Below are 13,642 nucleotides of genomic sequence, written 5' to 3'. Positions count from 1 at the left end.
AGAATTCTACCAATCTACCAAACGGTAAAACATCTACCATTTTTGGTAGAATTCTAGCAAGTGTGGTAACCGTGCCTCCGAAATCCTTGGAGGAGCACAATCCATTCGATATACCGGTCAAGAACTGAATTTTATACGTATTTAATAGGCCTTGATTTGTCTAATATATATCCCGTATGGACTAACATACAATTAACAAGTATATACGGCCGTAAGTTCGGCCAGGCTGAAGCTTATGTGTCCTCCATCATGGATTGCGTAGAAACTTCTACTGAAGACTGTCATCCACAATCGAATTACTTGGGTTGCGGTAACACTTGCCGATGGCAAGGTATCTTAAAACTTCCTAACATCGTAATATATACCACATAGTCCATACGTGGTATATATTAAACTAAACAAGTATATACGGCCGTAAGTTCGGCCAGGCCGAATCTTATGTACCCTCTACCATGGATTGCGTAGAAATTTCTACGAAAGACTGTCATTCACAATCGAATTACTTGGGTTGTGGTATCTTAAACCTTCTTAACATAGTTTTCGAAATAGTGAGTTAGTCCATACGTGGTATATATTAGACAAAAAGTTATATATAGTTAAGTCTACAAATAATTACGAATCGATATGGACTTTTTGCACGGTACGTAGAGAGCCAGAATTGAAATATGGGGGTCGCTTATATGGGGGCTATATACCTAACCTAACCTGATATGGACCAATTTTTGTGTGATTGCGGATCGATTTATCTGAGGGCTATATATAACTATAGACCGATATGGACCTAGTTAGGCATGGTTGTTAACGGTCATATACTAGCACAATGTACCAAATTTCAACTCATTCGGAAGAAATTTGCTCCTCCAAGAGGCTCTAAAACCAAATCTCGTGATCGGTCCATATGGGAGCTATATATAATTATGGACTGATAGGAACCAATTCCTGCATGGTTGTTTGATACCATATACTAACATCACGTACCAAATTTCAAGCGAATGGGAAGAATTTTGCTCTTCCAAGGGGCTCTGGAGGTCAAATCTGGGGATCAGTTTATATGGGGCCTATATATAATTATGGACCGATTTCGACCAATTTTTGCATGGGAGTTTGATGCCATATTAACACCACGTACAAAATTTAAACTGAATCAGATGAATTTTGGTCTTCCAAGAGGCTCCGGAGGTCAAATCTGGTGATCGGTTTATATGGGGGCTATACATAATTATGGACCGATGTGGACCAATTTTTGCATGGTTGTTAGAGACCATATACTAACACCATGTACCAAATTTCAGCCGGATCGGATGACATTTGCTTCTCTTAGTGGCCACGCAAGCCATATCTGGTGATCGGTTTATATGGGGGCTATACATAATTATGGACCGATGTGGACCAATTTTTGCATGGTTGTTAGAGACCATATACTAACAGCATGTACCAAATTTCAGCCGGATCGGATGAAATTTGCTTCTCTTAGAGGCCTCGCAAGCCAAATTTGGGGGTCCGTTTATATGGGGGCTATACGTAAAAGTGGACCGATATGGCCCATTTGCAATACCATCCGACCTACATCAATAACAACTACTTGTGCCAAGTTTCAAGTCGATAGCTCGTTTTGTTCGGAAATAGCGTTATTTCAACAGACGGACGGACGGACGGACGGACGGACGGACGGACGGACATGCTCAGATCGACTCAGAATTTCACCACGACCCAGAATATATATACTTTATGGGGTCTTAGAGCAATATTTCGATGTGTTACAAACGGAATGACAAAGTTAATATACCCCCCATCCTATGGTGGAGGGTATAAAAAGGCCTATTAAATACGTATATAATTAAGTTTAAAGTTTCTATAGAAATAAAATTTTTACAACATTTTCTATAGAAGAAAAATTTGAAAAAAATTGTCTATAGAAATAAAATTTGGATAAAATTTTCTATAGAAATAAAATTCTGACAAAAGTTTCTATAGAAATAAAATTTTGACAAAATTTTCTATAGAAATAAAATTTTGACAAAATGTTCTATAGAAATAAAATTTTGACAAAATTTTCTATAGAAATAAAATCTTGACAAAATTTTCTATAGAAATAACATTTTGACAATGTTTTCTATAAAAATAAAATTTTGGTAGATTATTTTTCGCTCGAGTGGCAACCATGATTATGAACCGATAAGGACCAATTTTTGTGTGATTGGGGATCGCCTATATATAACTATTGACCGATATGGACCAATTTTGGCATGGTTATTAGCGGTCTTATACTAACACCACGTTGCAAATTTCAACCGGATCGGATGAATTTTGCTCCTCCGAGAGGCTCCGGAGGTCAAATCTGGGGATCGGCTTATATGGGGGCTATATATAATTATGGACCGATATGGACCAATTCTTGCATGGTCGTTAGAGACCATATACTAACACCATGTACCAAATTTCAGCCGGATCGGATGAAATTTGGTTCTCTTAGAGGCTCCGCAAGCCAAATCGGGGGATCGGTTTATATGGGGGCTATATGTAATTATGGACCGATGTGGACCAATTTCTGCATGGTTGTTAGAGACCATATACTAACAAGAAGGTTCAGCGGTTAAAACTAAAAGTGCCCATATGTAATAGGTACTTTTAGTTAATGTGGTATCACAATGGACTGAATAGTCTAAGTGAGCCTGAATCTTAATCTGTGGATCGGCTTATATGGGGGCTATATATAATTATGAACCGATATGGACCAATTTTGGCATGGTGTTTAGAGATAATATACTAACACCACGGACCAAATTTCTTGTTTTTTAACTAGGGAAACACTTTTTTACTTTGAAGTAACTTTTTTAATTTGGATTTTTGAACTCCCGTGTAAAACTTGGAGGATTTAATTAGATATGATTAGATCTCAAAATTGGCCCCTTTAGATCTAAGCAGATTTACCCAGATATGATGAGACAAAATAAGATATAATTATATGTAATTCCATATATGACGAGATATTACATCAGATCCAACAATATGCAGGCATAGATATAATTATATCTAAGACATTAGATCTAGGCCAATATTGAGATCTGATCAGATCTAATTCCATAGTAATTAGATATGATTAGATCTTATCATTTTTTGGATCTAGTCATATCTAATCGTATCAAATTAGATCTCTCGATTTTTACTAGGGCTAGCATTTTTTGTAAAATTCCATATATGAAATATGTATGCTAATTTTAATTTTATTGATCCTAGATTTAAACCGGTCCCCAGATTGACCTCCGGTGCCATTTTGAGAAGCAAAATTCATTCGGTACGGTTGAAATTTGGTACGTGGTGTTAGTATATGGTCTTCAACAACCATGCCAAAATTGATCCATAATCATATATAGCCCCCATATAATCCGATCCCTAGATTTGGTTTTGGAGGAGCAAATTACATCCGATTCAGTTGAAATTTGGTACATGGTGCTAGTACATGGCCGTGTAAATAAATAATGACTTAAAAACTTTCTAGATCCAACTAATTTGATAGCTGGTTATAAAAAACCTTGGCATTCCGGACACCAAATTTGCTAAGTTCGAGGATTTCTTGTGGACACTGAAAAAGGAATTGAAATGAATGCTATTTTGTGAAACACATGGTTTTAAGTACATAAAAAATAGACGAAACCGAAAACATTTCCATTCTTTCTACTGAATTTAACATTTTATTACACCTCAACCGGAAATGGATCATTTTGTGTTATCCACTAATAAAAATGTGCAATAAGATACAATGAAATCTTTTTATCTTCTATCATAGCATAACATTTTCTTCCTACGTTTCACATTCTATTATGCAATTACAAAAAGCCAATTAGAGTTGCGTATACCAAAAAAAGTATGCCATAAAGATAGGAACAATTGCTGTAGCATATTTTCCATTGACATGCTACTAGCAAAACTACTGTGATTTGTTTTCAAAACAAAAGCAACTCTATAAAAGTGTTAGCTACGCATGCGCTCTTGCAGTTCTTAACTAACTAAGCGCAACGTATGCAACATTGTCTGAGGGCAATAACAAAAGTCGACCATTAAATTCACCCAAAAGCGTAACTGACAGAGGACGTGTGTCCAGCGGAAAACGCATGGCTACGCATTCATAGATTACTTGCACTTTCTGCACTGGTAGTATTAGTAGCTGTAGTAGTACAATTGACCAGTTGCCAAAGATTTCGTCACACTCCATACTCGGACCCTTGGAGAATACCATTGCAGTTTACAGCATTCAGAGATGCTGACTTACTGGCTCATCTTATTTGGCATGGGCTACAACGATGTCCCCTGAATAACCATCATAGCTTGCACCAAATCAACATATTGGCCATTTAGAACACCCACCATCACCAGGTAGCAAATTATGCCGGTGATGTCGTCTCTCTCCGATGTCCTCAGATGTTCGTTTTTGGCTTTTGTTAAGAGAGACCATTGCAGCAAATGCCTTGTCTCCGCCTGTCATCCATCCCCTTTCATGGGCATTCAAGCTTAACGAAATGTTGATTTTTTGGGCTTGATCCTACAATGAGCGTTACAAATTTGCAACTGGACAAATGTCATGTTCACAAATTGTGTTAACGCTTTTGTGATAACCATATAAAAATTGAAATAAATTGAGTGGAAATTGCCTGCCTCCATTCAAAATGTGTGTGTGTGTGTGTGTGGAATGTCATCACCAATGCACACAGGCCACACTGGACAACAAAGGAATCTGCCCTACCCAAAAGAAGAAGGCATTCAATTAAGGTTCCACACATCCAATGGCTGTGATGAAAAACAAGCTGTAATTGTCTAATATTTAGTAGAACAAATTTTTATATGTATTTTATGGTTGACACAAGCGTACAGAATCTGGTCTAACACCCAGCATAGAGGGAGCAATTTCTGATTGTAGGAAATTTTTAACATGGTCGTTGAATTCGATGGAATGATTTTATAAATTGTTACAGGGGGTGGACATTTTTCTGGGGGCGTAAACTCAATAATAGTTATCGTACTAATTATCGTCCATTATTAACTTAAAATGTGGATATATTGATAACGATTAGCAATAACAATACGAGGGTTTTTATTGGTTACATTCGTTATGGACTGATGTGGGATATGGGAGATATAAAGTTTGTTTTACCCTCACAAAAGGTACAGAGAATATAAATCAATAATTCATAACAGCCATATGACTCCATAAATTCAAAAACAAATGGAGCTTATCCTTCCACGGTATTTATCCGTCTGGTATTTATTCCGAGAACATAGGTTCAATAAGTTCACAAAAGAAGTATATGTTAGACAAAACAAGTATATACGGCCCTAAGTTCGGCCAGGCCGAATCTTATGTACCCTCCACCATGGATTGCGTAGTAGTTCCTACTAAAGACTGTCATCCATAATCGAATTACTAGAGTTGTGGAAATACTTACCGGTGGAAAGGTATCCTGGAAATTCTTAACATCGTCTTCTAAATTGTAAGTTAGTCCATACGTGACATATATTAGACAAAACAAGTATATACGGCCCTAAGTTCGGCCAGGGCTCCAACATGGATTGCATAGAAATTTGTACTAAAGACTGTCATCCACAATCGAATTACTTGGGTTGCGATAACACTTGCCGATGGCAACGTATCTTAAAATTTCTTAACACCGTCTTCTCAATTGTAAGTTAGTCCATACGGGGTATATATTAAAAAAAAGGCCGATTGAATACGTATATGATTCAATTTGACAAAATTTTCTATAGAAATAAAATTTTGACAAAATTTTCTATAGCAATAAAATTTTGACAAAATTTTCTATAGCAATAAAATTTTGACAAAATTTTCTATAGAAATAAAATCTTGACAAAATTGTGTATAGTAGTACAATTTTAACAAAATTTTCTATAGAAATAAAATTTTGAAAAAAAATTCTATAGAAATAAAACCTTGACAAAATTTTGTATAGTAATAACAGGTATCCTACAAATTCTTAATATCGTCTTCTAAATTGTAAGTTAGTCCATACGTGGCATATATTAGACAAAACAAGTATATACGGCCGTAGGTTCGGCCAGGCCTCCACCATGGATTGCATACAAATTTGTACTAAAGACTGTCATCCATAATCGAATTAAAGGGTGATTCTTTTGAGGTTAGGATTTTCATGCATTAGTATTTGACAGATCACGTGGGATTTCAGACATGGTGTCAAAGAGAAAGATGCTCAGTATGCTTTGACATTTCATCATGAATAGACTTACGATCTGCCACAACGTCGAATTTTCAGTGAATGGGCCCTAGAAAAGTTGGCAGAAAATCCGCTTTTTTATCGACAAATTTTGTTCAGCGATGAGGCTCATTTCTGGTTGAATGGCTACGTAAATAAGCAAAATTGCCGCATTTGGAGTGAAGAGCAACCAGAAGCCGTTCAAGAACTGCCCATGCATCCCGAAAAATGCACTGTTTGGTGTGGTTTGTACGCTGGTGGAATCATTGGACCGTATTTTTTCAAAGATGCTGTTGGACGCAACGTTACGGTGAATGGCGATCGCTATCGTTCGATGCTAACAAACTTTTTGTTGCCAAAAATGGAAGAACTGAACTTGGTTGACATGTGGTTTCAACAAGATGGCGCTATATGCCACACAGCTCGCGATTCTATGGCCATTTTGAGGGAAAACTTCGGAGAACAATTCATCTCAAGAAATGGACCGGTAAGTTGGCCACCAAGATCATGCGATTTGACGCCTTTAGACTATTTTTTGTGGGGCTACGTCAAGTCTAAAGTCTACAGAAATAAGCCAGCAACTATTCCAGCTTTGGAAGACAACATTTCCGAAGAAATTCGGGCTATTCCGGCCGAAATGCTCGAAAAAGTTGCCCAAAATTGGACTTTCCGAATGGACCACCTAAGACGCAGCCGCGGTCAACATTTAAATGAAATTATCTTCAAAAAGTAAATGTCATGGACCAATCTAACGTTTCAAATAAAGAACCGATGAGATTTTGCAAATTTTATGCGTTTTTTTTTTTAAAAAAGTTATCAAGCTCTTAACAAATCACCCTTTACTTGGGTTGCGGTAACACTTGCCGATGGCAAGGTATCTTAAAACTTCTTAAAACGTCTTCTCAATTGTAAGTTAGTCCATACGGGGTATACATTAAACAAAAAAAAAGGCCGATTAAATACGTATATAATTCAGCTTTACAAAATTTTCTATAGAAATAAAATTTTGACAAAATTTTCTATAGCAATAAAATTTTGACATAATTTTCTATAGAAATAAAATTTTGACAAAATTTTCTATAGAAATAAAATTTTGACAAAATTTTCTATAGAAATAAAATCTTGACAAAATTGTTTAAAGTAATAAAATTTTGACAAAATTGTCTATACCCAGCAAAAAAAGCGTCGCCAAAAAAGTCATGAAAATGTTGTTTTTGGATCCGGAAGTGGTGCATAATTGACGCAGAAGCGATGAATTTAACATGGGCTTGTCATAGGACGGAAGTCCTCCATTTCAACAGCCGTTGCACTGAATTTGCATCACTTCTTTAGGTGTAATCCGAATTCAATGTTTTGGATGTAAATTAAAAACTTCTGTTATATTTTGTCAAATAAATATTTTTTGTTAATTTTTTTAAATTTTTAACGGATTCTAACGCTTGTTGGAAACGTTTGACCTCAAATATTTTCCAAAATTCACAATTTTTTCGGATTGAATTTAGCATTTTTTTCGACAAAATTTAAATGATTTGTACCATTTTATGAATTCTTACTCTGTTTTTAACCTATTTGAAACAAAAAAAGTTAAAATAATCAATTGAAAGTATGAAAAAACGAAGTTTTAAAAAATTGAATCAAAAGAACTTCCTGGGTAGTTAAAATAAAGAACATCATTGGGAGTGCATCTTCTGGAAGTGCTTTTAAAGTTGTGCCTTTGGAAGAACTTCCAAATTTTTTTGCTGGGTAGAAATAAAATTTTGGTTGATTATTTTTGGGGATTGGCTATATATAACTATATGGACCGATATGGACCAATTTGGGCATGTTTGTTAGCGGCCATATATGGTTAGGTTAGGTTAGGTGGCAGCCTAACCTAACCACATTGGTGAACTTCTCTCTTATCACTGAGTGCTGCCCGATTCCATGTTAAGCTCAATGACAGGGGACCTCCTTTTTATAGCCGAGTCCGAACGGCGTCCCAAATTGCACTGAAACCACTTAGAGAAGGTTTGAAACCCTCAGAAATGTCACCAGCGTTACTGAGGTGGGATAATCCACCGCTGAAAAAATTTTTTGGTGTTCGGTCCAAGCAGGAATCCAAACCACGACCTTGTGTATGCAAGGCGGGCATGCTAACCATTGCACCACGGTGGCTCCCAAAATATATTCTATAGTAATAAAATTTTGCCAAAAATTTTTTATAGAAATAAAATTCTGGTAGAATATTTTTGGGGATCGGCTATATATAATTATAGACCGATGTGGACCAATTGTGGCATGGTTGTTAGCGGCCATATACTAGTGCAATGTACCAAATTTCACCACATACCTTATTTCAACCGGATCGGATGAATTTTGCTCATCATATTTATGGACCGAAATGGACCAATTTTTGCATGGTTATTACAGACTATATACTAACACCATGTACCAAATTTCAACCGGATCGGATGAAATTTGTTTCTTTTGGAGGCTCCGCAAGTCAAATCGGGGGATCGGTTTATATGGGGGCTATATAATTATGGACCGATGCGGACCAATTTTTACATGGTTGTTAAAGACCATATACTAACGCCATGTGCTAAATTTCAGCCGGATTGGATAAAATTTGCTTCTCTTAGAGGATCCGCAAGCCAAATCTGGGGATCGGCTTATATGAGGGCTATATAATTATTAACCGATATGGGCCAATTTATGCATGGTTGTTAGAGAGCATATGCTAACGCCATGTGCTAAATTTCAGCCGGTTCGGATAAAATTTGCTTCTCTTAGAGGATCCGCAAGCCAAATCTGGAGATCGGTTTATATGAGGGCTATATAATTATGAACCGATATGAACCAATTTATGCATGGTTGTTAGAGAGCATATACTAACATCATGTTCGAAATTTCAACCGGATCAGATGAATTTTGCTCTTCCAAGAGGCTCCGTAAACCAAATCAGAGCGTCGGTTTATATTGGGGTAATACGTAAAAGTGGTCTGATATGGCCCATTTGCAATACCATCCGACCTACATCAATAACAACTACTTGTGCCAGGTTTCAAGTCGATAGCTTGTTTCGTTCGGAAGTTAGCGTGATTTCAACAGACGGATGGACGGACGGACGGACATGCTTAGATCGACTCAGAATTTTACCACGACCCATAATATATATACTTTATGGGGTCTTAAAGCAATATTTCGATGTGTTACAAACGTGATAGGGACCCATATGGACCAATTTTTGCATGGCTGTTAGAGACCATATACTAACACCACGTACCGAATTTCAAACGGTTCGAATGAATTTTGCTCCTCCAATAGGCTCCAGAGTTCAAATATGGACCAATTTTTGCATGGTTGTTGGAGGTAATATACTAACACTACGTTCCAAATTTCACCGGATCGATCGAAATTTGCATCTGTAAGAGGCTCCGCAATCCAAATCTGGGGGTCGGTTTATATGGTTTATACGGTTTATACGTAAAAGTCCGATATAGCCCATTTGCAATACCATCCGATCTATATCAATAACAACTACTTATGAAAAGTTTCAAGTCGATAGCCTGTTTCGTTCGGACATCGCCAGATCGACTCTGAATTTCACCATGACCCAGAATATGTACACTTTAATGGGGTCTTAGACAAATATTTCGATCAGTTACAAATGGAATAACAAAATTAATATACCCCTCATCCTATGGTGGGGGGTATAAAAACGGCCGATTAAAGGCGTATATAATTCAGTTCTTGACCGGTATATATAGGAAAAATCTACAAGTAATTAAGAACCGATATGAACTTTTGCGCGGTAATTAGAGAGCCTGAACTGAAATATGGGGATGGGTTTATATGGGCGCTATATACTTATGAACTGATACACCCAAAGAAAAAATATTTTCCTGCGGAACGAAATTTTAGACAAACTAAATTCCTCTTTCTAATAAAGTATTATCTTTTAGGTAAACCCGAATAATAAGCGAGACAATGGTCATCTCTAAAATTTTTCATTTGTTTTTAAAGAAAAATTTTTAAGTTAAAACTTTGCTTGTCTAAAATTCCGTTCCTCAGAAAAGAAAACTCTTCTTTCAGTGTATGGACAAATTTTTGTGTGATTGGGAATCGGTTTATCTGGGGGCTATATGTAACTATATACCGATATGGAGCAATTTTTGCTAGATCCATACTAGCACAATGTACCAAATTCAACCGAATCGGATGAATTTTGCTCCTTCAAGAGATTTCGGAGGCACGGTTACCACAGTTGGTAGAATTCTACCACAGATGTTAATTTTTTAATGTTTGGTAAATTGATAGAATTCTTGATGTTTTGGTAGATTTTGATTTAGAAATAAAATTTTGACAAAATTTTCTATAGAAATAAAATTTTGACAAAATTTTCATGAAAATTTTTGGTAAAAATTTTTATAGAAATTAAATTTTGACAAAATTTTCGTTAAAAATAAAATTTTTGGTAAAATTTTCTATAGAAAAAAAAATATGGAAAAATTTTCTATAGAAAAAAATTATGGCAAAATTTTTCTATAGAAATAAAATTTTTACAATATTTTCTATAGAAATAAGATTTTGACAATATTTTCTATAGATTTTTTTGTTTGATAGTTTTTTGGTAGAATTTTCTCCAAATGTTGGTAGAATATTTTTGGTTCGAGTGGCAACCGTGTTTGGATGTCAAATCTGGGGATCGGTTAATGTGGGGACTATGTATAATTTGGCCGATATGGATAAATTTTTGCGATGAAATTTGCTTCTCTAAGAGGCTTTGCAAGCCAAATCTGGGGGTCCGTTTATATGGGGGCTATACGTAAAAGTGGCACATTTGCCATACCATCCAACCTACATGAATAACAACTACTTATGCCAAGTTTCATGTCGATAGCTTTTTTCGTTCGGAAGTTAGCGTGATTTCAACAGACCGACAGGCGGACATTCTTAGATCGATTCAGAATTTCACCACGACCCTGAATATATATACTTTGTGGGGTCTTAGCACAATATTTCGATGAATGACAAAGTTAATATAACCTCATCCTATGGTGGAGGGTATAAAAAATGTGATGATCCTTTTACCATTTTACATATTATATATTTGTTCGTACACATCGGTGTTTATGTTCATTTAAGGGTTAAAGGAATTTATTCACTGATTCATCTTCACTATGGAGGGTATTAATGTTTTCAATGGAGTCGGTGTTTATCTAATATCAAGATTTCAAACCTTTAATTACATTTTCTGTAAATTGAATATCAGACAAATGCCAAAAACATATTTGCAACTTACGAATAATGTTTCATACAGGTTTCTTTGAATTTCTATAACAGTTAACCTATTCAAAATGCAAAAGGTGCAAAAGTGTGTGATATACCAAGTTACGGTCATTAACATTTTGTTAACTCCAAAATCCATCGGTGTATAGAACATCAACATATTCCCCAAGTATATTTGATACTTTTTGTTTTGCCCAAACAAAAAATCTTTTCTATTTATTCAAGGTCTATTTAGACTTCTTGTTTATTGCACCAGCAGCAGCAAATTCCCGCAGTGTGCAATCTTACATATTGCTACCATGCCTATGCCATTTTTGCTATTCCATATTTACCCTAGCAATCACACAGGACAATGACCGTACATTAGAACTGTGTACATTCTTCGAATCGAAATCCCCTATCAATCACCTTGGAATCAAATACAAGAATGGAAAAAGACTTCTGTATTTGGACTTCATGTGGTTTTTCATTGGTCGTCCTCATTTGCTTCAGCCCAGAGCCCTAGACAATAGATAGAGGGCTATTTGAATGTCATTGGATATTGCTGCAAGTTGCACATGTTGCACATTACAACGAGGACCGAATGTAACTCTACTGCTTACAACTACTGAGTGGATTTGTTGGGCTATTTGTATTCAAAAAACCTAGATTGGAAGTACGAGTATGTTTGCAGTCTGCTTGTTTGTTGTTCATTTGCAAGTAATCAAATCTCCTGGGAGCATTTGTGGCCTTCTAACGAAGGCTATGTATTTTCGGCTGGTTATGGGCCTTCTTGCAAAATAATATCCTTGCAAAACGGTGTTTTTTTTTTCATTTTGCTCTTAGGTGACCAGCAGGACAATTAGACTGTTTTGTATTGTTTTGACCAAATGCATTTCTGATGTCCTTGCATACTATCGTTCCTGGTTTCATTTGTTTGTTTTGAATCTCTTGTGGTTTTATTTGTTTTTTGGTGAAAAAAGAAGAAAACAAATAATGCCAGCATTTTTATTTGTTTCTTAAATACAGCTGTTTCCATGAGAATTTTTTAATAATTAGAAATAATCAAACATTAGCCTGAAGTTAAAATTGCATTGTTGGCATAAGAAGAAATTATCTGAATTATGGATTAGGTATGGTATTGGTATGGAGTCAAGTTTTAAAGCCATTTGGACTCGTTTTATTAAAGACATATACCACAAGCCTCTCCAAATTTAAGATGGATCGTGTGAAGAATTAAAAACATACATACAAATAAAACAACCCTTTCTCCAAAACGATATCTATATTGAAACGAGTATATACAATCACTTATGGCGTTTTCGATTCGCTGCCTTGATATTACCCTACTTTTTTCCTCATTGCATTTTCGACCAGATGATAGCGTCATTCCAAAGTTATTGTTAATTCCTAATATTGTGAGAGATACAGGATCCAAAATCTATCACAGTGTCCTTCATATTTTGCTATCAATTTCGAGAATGTTGCACCTTTTTTTTCAATCAAAATCGCCATTAAATACATATAGTTATGGACCGATGTCAATGCGTTGTCAAAACAACAGCCAGCGTTCATGATCTGAAAACGTAATGGTTACGAATTTATACAAAAATAATCGCTTCCGTGACTCGAACCCGGATTGTCTGCTCTAGGTGCCTTAGCACCTTACACCACCGACGGAGTTGTCATAAGAACGTTTAACGAATATTTAAAGATCATAGCCAAAGAAAAGCGAATTTTGAGAACGTTTCCGTTTTGATTTTTCGTGAACGTTTCCTTTTCATTTTGTTACCATCCGTTCATGATTTTGTAACGTAATTTTTATACCCTCCATCATAGGATGGGGGTATATTAACCTTGTCATTCCGTTTGTAACACATCGAAATATTGCTCTAAGACCCCATAAAGTATATATATATTTGGGATCCTGGTGAAATTCTGAGTCGATCTAACCATTTTCGTCCGTCTGTTGAAATCACACTTGAAACTTGGCACAAGTAGTTGTATTGATGTAGGTCGGCTGGTATTGCAAATTGGTCATATCGGTTCACTTTTACGTATAGCCCCCACTTATCCCGATCCCCAAATTTCGCTTGCTGAGCCTCAAACAGAAACAAATTTCATCCGTTCCTGCAGAAATTTGGTACATGGTGTTGATATATGGTATC

The sequence above is a fragment of the Haematobia irritans genome, chromosome 5 (assembly GCF_050003625.1).
Source record: "Haematobia irritans isolate KBUSLIRL chromosome 5, ASM5000362v1, whole genome shotgun sequence".
Lineage (NCBI taxonomy): Eukaryota > Metazoa > Arthropoda > Insecta > Diptera > Muscidae > Haematobia > Haematobia irritans.
The sequence above is the reverse complement of the archived record's forward strand: the minus strand, read 5'-3'. Positions refer to the sequence as shown.